Genomic DNA, 16,515 nt, shown 5'->3' on the forward strand with positions numbered 1-16,515 from the left:
CTAGAAGACACAGTTCCTATGCCATATCAGAATAAAATTTCTCATTGAGGTTTAGGTTGACCTTATCATCCATTAATGTAGAAGACATTGTGTTGTGACTTTGGTTAAATAGGGACCAACGGTTGTGTCACAATAGCCCATTTTCCTATTTAACATAGTGTTCAAACTTGACAACTTTTGACATTTTTTTGCTCTCCCCAAATCAAACCCTAAAGGCTGTGTTTTACTTAAAACTGTTGCAAAGTTTTACTAAAAACTGTTCCTTTTATTATTATTTTTTAACTTGAACATCAGTGTTTACAGCATCATTATTCACCATACCCAAAAGGTGGAGCAGAAATGTCCATCAACAAGTGAATGGATAAACAAAATGGGTACATACACACAGGAGAATATTGTTGGCCATGAGAAATATGAAGCAATGAGACGTGCTGCAACATGGAAGAACCTTGAAACATGTTCAGTGAGACAAGGAAGACACACAAGGACAGAAATGTTATGATACTTATAAGCGTTTACTAGAAATGGTAGATTCACAAGATAGCAGATTACAGATTTCTCGGGGAGGGTGTGGTGGAGGGATGGGGGAGGGAGCATATTTGCAAACATTTTTAAAAATTTAAAGAAATAAGTTCTAAAAAAAAAAATAAATAAATCCATTCCATGTTCACTTAACATTTGTTTGATGGCTGGGTCCATTTATTCAGAATTAAAAGTAAAATAAATGTACCTGTTGCTATCATTAGGGTACACCGCCCTACCCCCCTCCTTCCTCTGTGCTGTACCCTGTTATCAATAATAGATACTATTTGCTTGTTATCTTTAGGGTTCAGACCCTATTCCCACTTCCCTCCTCTCTACTTTCCTATCCATCAATAAATAAGTTTCCCCATTCCCCTAATACGGAGCCCCACACTCCATTAGCCGGCTCCAGGCTCCGCTATCATACACGGGGCAGTCCTCCCTCCAGGATATACAAAATGTCACACCGTTACAGTATGTACATTCTGAGGGGACACCGGTCTCACCACCAGCTCATGCCCTTGCCTGAATCAATGTGTGAACAGTGCCCAATAGGGAAGCTGAAGAAAGTGGCACCAGTGTCCCCACCAGTGCCTCTAAGAGGGGATTATGAGCCCCTGAGGATAAAGACTGGATCTGCCCCTCTAAATGGGATGGGTGAGTCCCGATGAATAGGGGACTGCTTGGTAGAGGGTTTGAAGGCCACCCGTGAGCCTTGGCTCCTTTCAAGAGGCAGTTCTTCAAGGGAAGCTGCATTTATTGAGCCTGTGTCTCTCTTTTCTTGCCTCTTTTTTGTTTAATTTTTCTACAAGCAGTTTTCCACATGGAAATGCCCTGCCTTTTCTCTATATACATTTTTTTAGTTTTTTGTTTTAAAATTTTTAAAACATTTATTTTTTACTTTTCAGTCTTTTTTTTTTTTAATTTTATTGGAAGTAAATACTCATACTCTAGAAATTAAAGCATGGTCCTAACTGGCCAAGGTAGCAAGGGGTCTCTGAGGCACAACAGAGCCCCTCAGGGGCCCCACCTTGCTACTCTAGGGATAAAGGGTGGTAGGAAAGGGGAGCAGGGAAGAAGGTGGGGAAGGAGTGGTAGAGCAAAAGTGGGGGCCTAGCCCCCGGCCCCAGTTCCCCAGGTTTAGCCAGCCAGAGACAGGCTTAGATGACCAGCACCTTCACTTGTTCATTCTTCTCAGCCTGGTAGAAGAAGGGGATGCAGGGATTATTGCCCAGGCCATGGTGATCCTGGGGGTATTGAGTCTCACGTAGCAGTTGCATTTTCTGCTGGGCAGTGGGAGTCTCTGGAACAGTTTGGCCCTGGAGGGCCTCTCCCTTTACAGGTCCCACATCATTTGCCAGGTGGACCGCATGAGGGTCCTGGCCATTGTCAGCGCCAAGCTCCTGGGTGCCTGGGAGCGCTGTTGTGGCCTGACCAGCAGGGCTCTGGGCAGTTGCCAGAAACTTTCCATGCCGTCTTTTGCGCTCAGCAAGAAGTATTTTGTTGAGCTCCTGCATCGCGAGGAGTGTCACCTTCCTATCTTCTTTGTCATCTGCTAAGTGGGTCATGGTCTCCTCTTTTGCACGGTGATGCTCGTTCATTACTGCCATCTGATCTCGGTCGAGGGCCATGCACTGACCAATTGCATCCATCTCTCCGGATAGGTGGACGTAGCGATCCTCCAGGTCTTCCATCCGATGCTTCAAATGTAATTTCTCTTCCATAATTTCTGCAAAGCAGTGCTGCAGCTTCTTCACAGCCCCTTGCAGAGCCTGATTAATGTCCCCTGATACACGTTCCCCACCAGTCCTGGTGGGAGGGGCCGCCTCTGGCTGACGCTGAGATGAGGTCACTTGGCGTGCCAGGTGCTGGCAGTGTAGCTTTTGCTCTTTCGTCTGCCTCCTCAGACATGCCCACTCTTCTTGAGCACCACCTGTGGCCGATTTCAAAAATGCCTCCATGGCCTCGACTGTCTAGGTCTTCAGGGATGCTCAGCTCTGGATGCTGATTCTCTTCGTCTGCTTGCTCGCTCTCTGCAGCATTTCCTTCCCCAGGCAGGGTCAGGAGGCCCAACTGGGCCTGCAATTGTTGGTTCTGTTGGTGGGCAGCTTCCAGGCGCTCCTGTGTCCCCCACAATTCCTGGCACATCCTCTCAGCCATCACCTTGCTCTGAACAGCCTCGTGCTGCAGTTTTTGCACTAGCTGGGTCTGCAGCACTAACTGCTTTTGCAGCATCTCCTTCTCGGTGGCTAGCTGCTGGTAGGCAGTCAGGAGCTGCTGCCAGGCAACTATATACTGCTGCAGGTGGCTCAGGTACTGGTCACGCTGCTCTTGCAAACCCTGAGCCTCTTTGCTCTTGAATTCCACGGTCTCTCTGAGCTCTGCCAGGTGTTCCTGCAGCTCTCCCAGCCTCTTGACCAGCTCTTTCTTCACATGCTGTTCTGAATGCAGGGCACTGGTGACCTCCACGTTTTCATTGCTCAGCCTGATAAAGCCATTCTGTAGTTCTTCCAGCTGCTCCTTGAGCTCACGGTTTTGGGACAGAGCGCGGCTGATGGTGACGCTGTCGCTCTCCGTGGTCTCCAGAATGTGTTTGCGATCTGCCACCTGCTCTTCCCAGAGCTCAGCTTCCCGCTGCAGCTGCAGCAGCCTCCCCTCCTGCTCCTGGTTCAGACAACTTAGGCCCTCATTGTCCTTCATCTGGGCCTGCAGCTGCCTGGCTAGGTGCTCTAGCTTCTTGTGCAGCTTGCTGATTTCTGCTTGCAGCCACTGTTCCATCTCAGAGGGTTCAGCTGCAGGCTTCTGGGGTGGGGGTGCAGCTATCTCGGTCGTCATTCAAATTGTTCTCCAGGTTCTGCAGCTTTTCCTTTCTCAGTGTTCTCATCTCATCTGAAAACTCCTGCACCTGCTCTTGCCAAAAGGCAGGCTCTTCACTCATGGCCTCAGCAATCGTGTCTGTGTCTTGTTGCATATTTTTCAGAGTTCCTGTCAGCTGCCCCACATGCAGCTGCAGCTGTGCCCGCTCCTCCGGGGCCTGCTGTGAGTGCTGGTTGCCATTAAGATCTCCAGGCTGCGGCGGTGATGGTTCTGCAAGTTCTCTCATCTGCAGCTTCCCATGCAGCTCTTCCATCACTCGCTGCATGGCTGACTTCTCCATGAGCAAAGCCCGAAATTTCTCTTCTAGTTCTGAATTACGTTGTTTCAGGGCCTCATTGCTTCTGCTTTGTGTATTGAACTCTCCTTTGAGGTTATCATGTTCTTCATTTACGTCTTGGTTGGTCTTGTCCACCTGCTCCTGCTGAGCGGAGACAGCGGACAGCATCAGCTCCAGCTCACTTACACAGCACCTTGAAGACTGCAGGTGACATACAAGTTCCTCTGTCTCTGCTGCTTTCTTCCTGAGAGCCTGTTGGGTGTGCCTAAGGGTCGTATGAAACTGACACTTCTCAGACACTAGAATCGCAATTGTCTGAGTGTGTTCATGTAGCTGTTGTCTTAGAGCTCCTTACTTCTCTATCAACTTTTGTTCGAACTCTTGTTTGACTTCCTCCAGTTGACTCAAAGCATCTTGATTCTCTTGGCTCAACTCTTGTATCTTCTTAATGAGTGGATTGTGTGCAGGACTGCTGGAATCCAGGGCTAGTGATGGCTCTTTGTATTGGTTCTCTAGGTCCTTCATGTCATTTGAGGATGACTGGTCCTTCCTGCTGATGTTGGATGACGACTCAAGCAGGAGCCCATGAATGGGTCTTGAAATCTGTTGCAGGCTCTCGGTAGATGTCATAGTCTTGCTTTCCTCCAAGGGAAGAGGACCATTTTCAGCATCATCGTTCTCAGGCGATGCCATGTCACTAGTACATCGGGAACTAGCACAGGTGAGATGGACACTGCCAGGAGGGGTGGTGTCATTGGCAGGTGAAGCAGGAGTGGTGCGGTCTTTGGGCGCATGCTCAGGCAAGTGGCCACCTGACGTTGGTGTTTCAGGGCCATGTTGCATCTTTTCTTTCTTCTTCCCTCTTGGTGGAATGGGAAGATTGTTTCTCAGCTGAAACTCACGTAGCATTTTTCTGGCCGAGGCCAGTTTCTGCTGTCGGGTTTCTTCCGACATCTCGGGAAGGGGAATTGCACAAAACTTCTTCCCGAGCGCAGCCAATTTCTGCCGTCGGGCTTCTTCCGACATCTCGGACAGGGGAAATGGTAGGGGGAGCGACATCATGGAATCCAGCAACCACTGCAGACTTGCATCCACTAGCTACTCCACGGATGTGGGACTGAGCCAGAGCAAGGAGGGGCCAGGGAGGTGCTAGGCAGCATGGAATGTGGGCGTGGCCTCAGCCTCCCAGCCTATTGGGCAATGAGAAGAATGAAGGTGAAAGGGGGCGGGGCCAGAGTGTTGTGGGCGGGGCCTGGAGGGTGAGGTCACAATGAAGGCTGCCCATGGACCAGTTTCCACCCACTCAGACCACCTCTGAGGGGCGGGGCCAGGCTGTGTCCTCCCACCATGAGGGCAGGGGCACTGTTGCTCTCTCCCTCCCCCCACTCCCGGATGCCCCCGCCCTCAGGGTGCAAGCGCAGTGCCCATCATGGTAGTTATTCATTTCCCACACAAAGTGTCAGTGACTCCAGCTCCCTGAGGCCCGTCTCTGCCTCTTGCCCTGGACCCGCCTCTGCCACAGACTCCCCCCTGAGATGGGACTGGGTCCTGGGCTCAGGAGAGAGGCGAGGAGCGAGAAAGGGGAAGGCTCATCATCGCACAGTCCTTCCCCTGTGGCTGTAGCGTGTCCTGCCTTTCCCACCTACCTCTCGTCCTGGACCCTCCTCCTTTTGTAGGACTCCTTTCCCGTTTCTCCCTTTATAGGGCTCCAGGTACTTATCAGGACCCACCCAAATATTGGAGACATGTTATCACCTAATCCAGCTTAACAGCAACTCTTGATTAAATCACATCTCCAGGGAGATGATCTGATTACCATTTCAAAAATACAGTATCGAGTAGGTATTATTCTGCCATTATGAAATGGGATTTTAATCAAAACATGGCTATTCTAGGGGACATACATACTTTCAAACTGGCACCTCTTATATGGGAGTTAGAGTTTAAAACCGATGACTCAGGACCCTTAGCTAAGGAAACTTCCAAAGTAAATGTGGAAAAGACAGCCTCTCTGTTGTAGGGCTGGTCTAGTGGTGACGAACTCTCAACTCTTGTTTATCTGAGAATGTTTAATCTCCGTTTTTGAAAGGCAGTTTTGCCAGATACAGAATCCTTGCTTGGCAATATTTTGCTTTCATACTTCAAATAAATCTTCCCACTGGCTTCCTGCCACCACGGTTTCCAATGAGAAACCAGAATTTATCAAGGCTCTCTGTATGTGACATATTGCTTCTCTCTTGGCAGCTTCCGAATTTTCTCATTTTCTGCAGTATTTGACAGTTTGATTATAATGTCACTCTTTGGGTCCCTTTGGGTTTTCCCTGTTTGGAGTTCATTGAGTGTCATGGATGTATTTTTTCATGTCTATTTTTTTTTTAATTTGTGAAGTCTTTCGCCGTTATTTTTTTTCTGCTTCTTTGTTTATTATTTTGAATCTGCTGATGTTGTTGAGCTATATTCTCATAGCATATATTCTATCCAAAATAAACAGTGTCTCCTAGTACCCTCACTCAGTTGTATATTCAGCTTTTCATTCTCAACTTTAAACACTTTTCACTGCTCCAAAGAGAAAAGTAACAGATGGAACCCATCCATGCCACAGAGGAAACTGAAAGTTCCCCAAAACTGTTAATCCATCCTCTAATTATGCACCTATAGTGTTGTTGTGGTAGTCATGAGGTAATTTTGTTAATATAATCCATGGCATGCATAACTAGTTTTTCCCGGATACCTCTCTGTTATTTACTTATTGTACAAGTGTCACCTTTGAAGTATTTCATGCAAGAACATTTTTGTGTTTGTAGTACTAAGTGGTGAGATAATGACTTTAAATAACCGCTTTCAATATTATTTACTATTAATATGGTGCTATTTCTTATAATCTCACTAGTGTATTACCAGTTATGTTCCTCTGCATTTCCATGCATTTAAGTTCAGCATTGTTAACAAGTCTGTACGTATTAGATAATGGCTCTCTCTTCTGTAGCTTATGTCTACCTCTAAGTCCCCTATTTTCTACGTTTTAAGAGTCTGACTTTATATTTTATAGGGAGCTCATATTAGTGAAGTCATACAGGAGCTGTCCTTTTGTGTCTGACTTACTTCACTCAGAATTGTGTTCTCAACGTTCATCCATGCTGTCATATGCTGCAGGACCTCATTTCTTCTTGCTGCTGCATAATATTCCATCTTATGTATAGACCACATTTTGTTGATCCACACATCGCTTGATGGGCACTTGGATTGTTTCCATCTTTTCGCAATTGTGAATAATGCTGCTATGAACATAGGTGTGCAAATGTCTGTTTTTGTCAGTGCTTTCAGCTCTTCTGGGTATATACCAAGTAGTCATATTGCCACGTCATAGGTCACCTCAGTATTTAATTTTCTGAGAAAGTGCCAGACAGTCTTCTATAGCAGCTGTACCATTATACATTCCTACCAGCAGTGCATAAGTGTCCCACTTTCTCCATGTCCTCTCCAACATATGTAGTTTCCTGTTTGTTCAATAGCTGCCATTCTTATAGGTGTGAAGTGGTATCTCATTGGTCTTGAGCTGCATTTCCCTTATAGCCAATGAAAATGAGCGTCTCTTTATGTGCTTTTCAGCCATCTGTATTTGCTTTTCAGAAAAATGTCTATTCATATCCTTGGTCTATTTTACAATTGGTTTATTTTTTCTTTTGTTATTGAGCCTCTTCACCTTTTTAACAAATCCCTTTGAGGCACAGAAGCATTTGATTTTGAGGAGCTCCCATTTATCTATTTTTCCTTTTGTTGCTTGTGCTTTAGGCATAAAGCTTAAGAAGGTACCTTATACTACCAGGTCTTAACGATCATTCCCTATATTTTGTTCTAGGAATTTATGGTACTGGATTTTTTTATCCAGTTTGAGTTAATCTTTGTATAAGATGTGAGGTAGGGATCTTATTTCATTCCTTTGGCTACGGTTATCCAATTTTCCAGCCGCAGTTATTGAAAAATCTGTTCTGTCCCAGTTTAATAGATTTGGGACTGTTCTAGTTTGCTAGCTGCCGGAATGCAACACACCAGAGACAGATTGGCTTTTAATAAAAGGGGATTTATTTTGTTGGTTCTTCAGAGGAAAGGCAGCTAACTTTCCACTGAGGTTCTTTCTTACGTGCAAGACACAGGATGGTCTCTGCTGGTCTTCTCTCCAGGCCCCTGGGTTCCAACAACTTTCCCCGGGGTGACTTCGTTCTGCATCTCCAAAGGCCTGGTCTGAGCTGCGAGTGCTGAGATGAGGAATGCTGAGCTGCTTACGCTGTGCTACGTTGCGATCTCTCATTTAAGCACCAGCTGATTAAGTCAAACGTCACTCATTGCAACAGACATGCCTCCTAGCCAACTGCAGATGTAATTAGCAACAGATGAGGTTCGTACCATTGGCTTGTGTCCGCGGCAACAGAACTAGGTATGCTCACCTGGCCAAGTTGACAACTGAATCTAACTAACACAGGGACCTTGGCAAAAATCAGTTGATCATTGATCTGGGGGTCTATGTCCAAACTCTCAAGTTTGATTCCATTGATCAATGTGTCTGTATTTGTGCCAATACCATACTGTTTTGACCACTCTAGCTTTATAATAAACTTTAAACTCAGAAAGTATACATCCTTCCTCTTCATTCTTCCTTTTTAGGAGGTTTTACACAATTCCAGGCCTCATTCCCTTCCGAATAAATTTGACGACTAACTTTTCCAAGTTGGCAAAGTAGGTTGTTGCAATTTTGATTGGTATTGCTTTGAATCTGTAGATAAATTTGGGTAGAATTGATATCGTCATGACCTTTATCCTTCCTGTCCATGAACACAGAATATCTTTCCACCTCTTTAGGTCTTCTTTGATTTTTTTTTTGCAAAGTCTTGTAGTTTCTGTGTTGAGGCTCTTTACATTCGTGGTTAAGTTTATTCCTAGTTATTTGATTCTTTTCTTGCTATGTGAATAGAAATTTTTTTAATTGCCTCATCATTTAGGACATTACTGGTGTATAGAAACATTATTGATTTTTTGTACATTAATCTTATATCCCACCACTTTGCTGTGTTTATTTATTAGCTCAAGTAATGTTGTTATCAATTTCTCAGGATTTTCCAAATATAAGATCATGTCATTTGCAAATAATGAAAGTTTTTGTACTTCCTTTCTGATTTGTGTGTCTTTTATTTGTCTTGCCTAATTGCTGTAGTTAGAACTTCTAACAGCATGTTGAATAATAGTGGTGACAGTGAGCACCATTGCCTCATTTCTGATTTTAGTGGAAAGGCTTTCTTTCTCACGCCATTGAGTATGATATTGGTTGTGGGTTTTTATATATACCCTCTATGATACTGAGAAAGTTTCCTTTGATTCTTAACTTTTGAAGTATTTTTAATCAGAAAAGGATGCTGAATTTTGTTGAATGCTTTTTAAGTATCTATCACAATGATTGTGATTTTTTTCCTTTTGATTTGTTAAGTGTTGTATTACATTGGTTGATTTCCTTGTGTCGAAACACCCTTAATTGCCTGGGATAAACCCCAGTTGGTCATGGTGTATAAATGTTTAAATGTGCCATTGGATTTGAGTTGCAAGTATTTTGGTTGAGAATTTTTGCGTGTATATTCATTAGGGAGATCGACCTGTAGTTTTCCTTCCTTGTAGTATCTTCATCGGTTTTTGGTATTAGAGTGATGTTAGCTTCATAAAGTGAGCTACAAAGTGTTCCTTTTCGTCAGTGTTTTGGAAGAGTTTGAGCAGGAATGCTGTTAATTCTTTTTTTTAACTTTTGGTAAAACTCTTTTGTGAAACCATCTCTTCCTGGGCTTTTCTTTGTAGGAAACTTTTTGATGGCTGATTGATGACTTTACTTGTAATTGGTTTCATGAGATCTTCTATTTCTTCCTGAGTCCATGTAGGGTGTTCATGTGTTTCTGGGAGATTGTGCATTTCCTCTAAGTTGTCTAGCTTTTTGGTGTCTGCTCACAGTATTCTATTAGGATTTTTTTTTTATTTCTCCAGGGTCCATGGTAATGACCTCTCTCCCATTTCCAATTTTGTTTATTTGTATCTTCTCTCTTTTTGCCTTTACCATGCTAGCTAAGGGTTTGTCAATCTTGTTAATCTTCTCAAAGAACCAACTTTTGGTTTTATTGATTCTCTCTATTGTGTTTTTTTTTTTATTCTTTTTTTTTTATTAATTAAAAAAAGAATTAACAAAACAATTAGAAATCATTCCAATCTACATGTACAATCAGTAATTCTTAATAACATCACATAGTTGCATATTCATCATTTCTTAGTACATTTGCATCGATTTAGAAAAAGAAATAAAAAGACAACAGAATAAGAATTAAAACAATAATAGAAAGAGAAAAAAAAACAAAAAAAACAAAAACAAAAAACCTATACCTCACATGCAGCTTCATTCAGTGTTTTAACATAATTGCATTACAATTGGGTAGTATTGTGCTGTCCATTTCTGAGTTTTTATATCCAGTCCCGTTGTACAGTCTGTATCCCTTCATCTCCAATTATCCCTTCTCTTTTTTTTTTTTTTAATTAACGGAAAAAAAGAAATTAACCCAACATTTAGAGATCATACCATTCTACACATGCAATCATTAATTCTTAACATCATCACATAGCTGCATGATCATTATTTCTTAGAACATTTGCATTGGTTTAGAAGAACTAGCAACATAACCGAAAAAGATATAGAATGTTAATATAGAGAAAAAAATAAAAGTAATAATAGTAAAATCAAAACAAAACAACACAAAACAAAACAAAAACCTATAGCTCAGATGCAGCTTCATTCAGTGTTTTAACATGATTACTTTACAATTAGGTATTATTGTGCTGTCCATTTTTGAGTTTTTGTATCTAGTCCTGTTGCACAGTCTGTATCCCTTCAGCTTCAATTACCCATTGTCTTACCCTGTTTCTAACTCCTGCTGAACTCTGTTACCAATGACATATTTCAAGTTTATTCTCGAATGTCCGTTCACATCAGTGGGACCATACAGTATTTGTCCTTTAGTTTTTGGCTGGATTCACTCAGCATAATATTCTCTAGGTCCATCCATGTTATTACATGGTTCATAAGTTTATCTTGTCTTAAAGCTGCATAATATTCCATCGTATGTATATACCACAGTTTGTTTAGCCACTGTTCTGTTGATGGAGATTTTGGCTGTTTCCATCTCTTTGCAATTGTAAATAATGCTGCTATAAACATTGGTGTGCAAATGTCCGTTTGTGTCTTTGCCCTTAAGTCCTTTGAGTAGATACCTAGCAATGGTATTGCTGGGTCGTATGGCAATTCTATATTCAGCTTTTTGAGGAACCGCCAAACTGCCTTCCACAGTGGTTGCACCCTTTGACATTCCCACCAACAGTGGATAAGTGTGCCTCTTTCTCCGCATCCTCTCCAGCACTTGTCATTTTCTGTTTTGTTGATAATGGCCATTCTGGTGGGTGTGAGATGATATCTCATTGTGGTTTTGATTTGCATTTCTCTAATGGCCAGGGACATTGAGCATCTCTTCATGTGCCTCTTGGCCATCCGTATTTCCTCTTCTGAGAGGTGTCTGTTCAAGTCTTTTTCCCATTTTGTAATTGGGTTGGCTGTCTTTTTGTTGTTGAGATGAACAATCTCTTTATAAATTCTGGATACTAGACCTTTATCTGATATATCATTTCCAAATATTGTCTCCCATTGTGAAGGCTGTCTTTCTACTTTCTTGATGAAGTTCTTTGATGCACAAAAGTGTTTAATTTTGAGGAGTTCCCATTTATTTATTTCCTTCTTCAGTGCTCTTGCTTTAGGTTTAAGGTCCATAAAACCGCCTCCAGTTGTAAGATCCATAAGATATCTCCCAACATTTTCCTCTAACTGTTTTATGGTCTTAGACCTAATGTTTAGATCTTTGATCCATTTTGAGTTAACTTTTGTATAGGGTGTGAGAGATGGGTCTTCTTTCATTCTTTTGCATATGGATATCCAGGTCTCTAGGCACCATTTATTGAAGAGACTGCTCTGTCCCAGGTGAGTTGGCTTGACTGCCTTATCAAAGATCAAATGTCCATAGATGAGAGGGTCTATATCTGAGCACTCTATTCGATTCCATTGGTCGATATATCTATCTTTATGCCAATACCATGCTGTTTTGACCACTGTGGCTTCATAATATGCCTTAAAGTCAGGCAGCGCGAGACCTCCAGCTTCGTTTTTTTTCCTCAAGATGTTTTTAGCAATTCGGGGCACCCTGCCCTTCCAGATAAATTTGCTTATTGGTTTTTCTATTTCTGAAAAATAAGTTGTTGGGATTTTGATTGGTATTGCATTGAATCTGTAAATCAATTTAGGTAGGATTGACATCTTAACTATATTTAGTCTTCCAATCCATGAACACGGTATGCCCTTCCATCTATTTAGGTCTTCTGTGATTTCTTTTAGCAGTTTTTTGTAGTTTTCTTTATATAGGTTTTTTGTCTCTTTAGTTAAATTTATTCCTAGGTATTTTATTCTTTTAGTTGCAATTGTAAATGGGATTCGTTTCTTGATTTCCCCCTCAGCTTGTTCCTTACTAGTGTATAGAAATGCTACAGATTTTTGAATGTTGATCTTGTAACCTGCTACTTTGCTGTACTCATTTATTAGCTCTAGTAGTTTTGTTGTGGATTTTTCCGGGTTTTCGACGTATAGTATCATATCGTCTGCAAACAGTGATAGTTTTACTTCTTCCTTTCCAATTTTGATGCCTTGTATTTCTTTTTCTTGTCTAATTGCTCTGGCTAGAACCTCCAACACAATGTTGAATAATAGTGGTGATAGTGGACATCCTTGTCTTGTTCCTGATCTTAGGGGGAAAGTTTTCAATTTTTCCCCATTGAGGATGATATTAGCTGTGGGTTTTTCATATATTCCCTCTATCATTTTAAGGAAGTTCCCTTGTATTCCTATCTTTTGAAGTGTTTTCAACAGGAAAGGATGTTGAATCTTGTCAAATGCCTTCTCTGCATCAATTGAGATGATCATGTGATTTTTCTGCTTTGCTTTGTTGATATGGTGTATTACATTAATTGATTTTCTTATGTTGAACCATCCTTGCATACCTGGGATGAATCCTACTTGGTCATGATGTATAATTCTTTTAATGTGTTGTTGGATACGATTTGCTAGAATTTTATTGAGGATTTTTGCATCTGTATTCATTAGAGAGATTGGTCTGTAGTTTTCTTTTTTTGTAATATCTTTGCCTGGTTTTGGTATGAGGGTGATGTTGGCTTCATAGAATGAATTAGGTAGTTTTCCCTCCACTTCGATTTTTTTGAAGAGTTTGAAGAGAATTGGTACTAATTCTTTCTGGAACGTTTGGTAGAATTCACATGTGAAGCCATCTGGTCCTGGACTTTTCTTTTTAGGAAGCTTTTGAATGACTAATTCAATTTCTTTACTTGTGATTGGTTTGTTGAGGTCATCTATGTCTTCTTGAGTCAAAGTTGGTTGTTCATGTCTTTCCAGGAACCCGTCCATTTCCTCTAAATTGTTGTATTTATTAGCGTAAAGTTGTTCATAGTATCCTGTTATTACCTCCTTTATTTCTGTGAGGTCAGTAGTTATGTCTCCTCTTCCATTTCTGATCTTATTTATTTGCACCCTCTCTCTTCTTCTTTTTGTCAATCTTGCTAAGGGCCCATCAATCTTATTGATTTTCTCATAGAACCAACTTCTGGCCTTATTGATTTTCTCTATTGTTTTCATGTTTTCAATTTCATTTATTTGTGCTCTAATCTTTGTTATTTCTTTCCTTTTGCTTGCTTTGGGGTTAGCTTGCTGTTCTTTCTCCAGTTCTTCCAAATGGATAGTTAATTCCTGAATTTTTGCCTTTTCTTCTTTTCTGATATAGGCATTTAGAGCAATAAATTTCCCTCTTAGCACTGCCTTTGCTGCGTCCCATAAGTTTTGATATGTTGTGTTTTCATTTTCATTCACCTCGAGGTATTTGCTAATTTCTCTTGCAATTTCTTCTTTGACCCAGTCGTTGTTTAGGAGTGTGTTGTTGAGCCTCCACGTATTTGTGAATTTTCTGGCACTCTGCCTATTATTGATTTCCAACATCATTCCTTTATGGTCCGAGAAAGTGTTGTGTAAGATTTCAATCTTTTTAAATTTGTTGAGACTTGCTTTGTGACCCAGCATATGGTCTATCTTTGAGAATGATCCATGAGCACTTGAGAAAAAGGTGTATCCTGCTGTTGTGGGATGTAATGTCCTATAAATGTCTATTAAGTCTAGTTCATTTATAGTAATATTCAGATTCTCTATTTCTTTGTTGATCCTCTGTCTAGATGTTCTGTCCCTTGATGAGAGTGGTGAGTTGAAGTCTCCAACTATTATGGTATATGAGTCTATTTCCCTTTTCAGTGTTTGCAGTATATTCCTCACGTATTTTGGGGCATTCTGATTCGGTGCGTAAATATTTATGATTGTTATGTCTTCTTGTTTAATTGTTCCTTTTATTAGTATATAGTGTCCTTCTTTGTCTCTTTTAACTGTTTTACATTTGAAGTCTAATTTGTTGGATATTAGTATAGCCACTCCTGCTCTTTTCTGGTTGTTATTTGCATGAAATATCTTTTCCCAACCTTTCACTTTCAACCTATGTTTATCTTTGGGTCTAAGATGTGTTTCCTGTAGACAGCATATCGAAGGATCCTGTTTTTTAATCCATTCTGCCAATCTATGTCTTTTGATTGGGGAATTCAGTCCATTGACATTTAGTGTTATTACTGTTTGGATAATATTTTCCTCTAACATTTTGACTTTTGTATTATATATATCATATCTGATTTTCCTTCTTTCTACACTCTTTTCCATATCTCTCTCTTCTGTCTTTTTGTATCTGACTCTAGTGCTCCCTTTAGTATTTCTTGCAGAGCTGGTCTCTTGGTCACAAATTCTCTCAGTGACTTTTTGTCTGAGAATGTTTTAATTTCTCCCTCATTTTTGAAGGATAATTTTGCTGGATATAGGAGTCTTGGTTGGCAGTTTTTCTCTTTTAGTATTTTAAATATATCATCCCACTGTCTTCTAGCTTCCATGGTTTCTGCTGAGAAATCTACACAGAGTCTTATTGGGTTTCCCTTGTATGTAATGGATTGTTTTTCTCTTGCTGCTTTCAAGATCTTCTCTTTCTCTTTGACCTCTGACATTCTAACTAGTAAGTGTCTTGGAGAACGCCTATTTGGGTCTAATCTCTTTGGGGTGCGCTGCACTTCTTGGATCTGTAATTTTAGGTCTTTCATAAGAGTTGGGAAATTTTCAGTGAAAATTTCTTCCATTAGTTTTTCTCCTCCTTTTCCCTTCTCTTCTCCTTCTGGGACACCCACAACACGTATATTTGTGCGGTTCATATTGTCCTTGAGTTCCCTGATACCCTGTTCAAATTTTTCCATTCTTTTCTCGATAGTTTGTGTTTCTTTTTGGAATTCAGATGTTCCATCCTCCAAATCACTAATTCTATCTTCTGTCTCTTTAAATCTATCATTGTAGCTATCCATTATTTTTTCTATGTTTGCTACTTTATCCTTCACTTCCATAAGTTCTGCGATTTGTTTTTTCAGTTTTTCTATTTCTTCTTTATGTTCAGCCCATGTCCTCTTCATGTCCTCCCTCAATTTATCGATTTCATTTTTGAAGAGGTTTTCCATTTCTGTTCGTATATTCAGCATTAGTTGTCTCAGCTCTTGTGTCTCATTTGAGCTATTGGTTTGTTCCTTTGACTGAGCCATATTCTCAATCTTTCGAGCGTGGACAGTTATCTTCTGCTGCTGGCGTCTGGGCATTTATTCAGATTTCTCTTGGTGTTGGACCCAGCAAGGTTGTAATATTTTTCTGTGAAATCTCTGGGTTCTGTTTTTCTTATCCTGCCCAGTAGGTGGCGCTCGTGGCACACGTTTGTCTGCGGGTCCCACCAGTAAAAGGTGCTGTGGGACCTTAAACTTTGGAAAACTCTCGCCGTCCTGGGGGTTCGCTAGCCGAATCGGCTTGAGCCGGCCCAGGGTCCGAACGCCGGGAGGGTTGCTGGTCGCCGCAGCCAGGGAAAGAGCCCGTCCGAATTTCCTAGTCGGCCCTGGGCAACAAGCGTGGCGGGAGGGCGCCAGCAGCAGCGGCCCGCCCGAGAGAGTGCACGTTCCCCGGGAGTCACGGGTTTGGAAGGGGCCTCCCCCACCCGTCACCGTTCTCCGCGGGCTGGGGGTTTCCGATCCAATTCTCTCAGTTGGTCCGGGGGCTGCGCGTGGTGTGGGCGCCAGTCACCTTGGTTTCAGGGGACCGCCTCTCCAATTCTCCCAGCCGGCCCGGGAAGGGGGAAGGGAGTAACTCCGGCCGCTTGCCACCCCGCCCGGTAAGGCCCGCGCGCCTCGGCGATCTCACCCGAGCTGCTTCTCTCAGCCAGCCAGCCGTTCCAGGATGGGGTACGCTGTCTTTTTTATCTCTGTTGTGGCTTTGGGCGCTTTCTGTATCGTTTCTACCCCCCTAGTAGGTGTCCTGGGGAAGAAACTAAGATCCGCGCGTCTTACTAAGCCGCCATCTTCCAGGAAGTCCCTCTCTATTGTGTTTTGTTGTTGTTGTTGTTGTTATTTTCTAGTTCATTTATTTCTGCTTTAATCTTTGTTATTCTTTTCTTCTACTTTCTTTAGGGTTAGTTTGCCATTCTTTCACTAACTTATTCAGTTGTACTTAGGTCTTTAGTTTCAGATCTTTCTTCCTTTTTAATGTATGCTTTCAGAGCTAGAAATTTCCCTCTCAACTCTGCCTTTGCAGCATCTCA

General features: G+C 41.9%; 1 protein-coding gene and 1 pseudogene across 4 annotated transcripts in view; one reads left to right on the top strand and one right to left on the bottom strand.

Annotated features, from left to right (window-relative positions):
* ASB1 (ankyrin repeat and SOCS box containing 1) overlaps positions 1-16,515 on the top strand; it is a 105,893-nt gene that overhangs the window by 49,835 nt on the left and 39,543 nt on the right. The gene's annotated exons all lie outside the window — the stretch shown is intronic.
* Positions 514-4,804, bottom strand: LOC143678316 (golgin subfamily A member 2 pseudogene; annotated as a pseudogene).

Source organism: Tamandua tetradactyla, chromosome 3 (genome assembly GCF_023851605.1).
Source record: "Tamandua tetradactyla isolate mTamTet1 chromosome 3, mTamTet1.pri, whole genome shotgun sequence".
Taxonomy (NCBI): domain Eukaryota; kingdom Metazoa; phylum Chordata; class Mammalia; order Pilosa; family Myrmecophagidae; genus Tamandua; species Tamandua tetradactyla.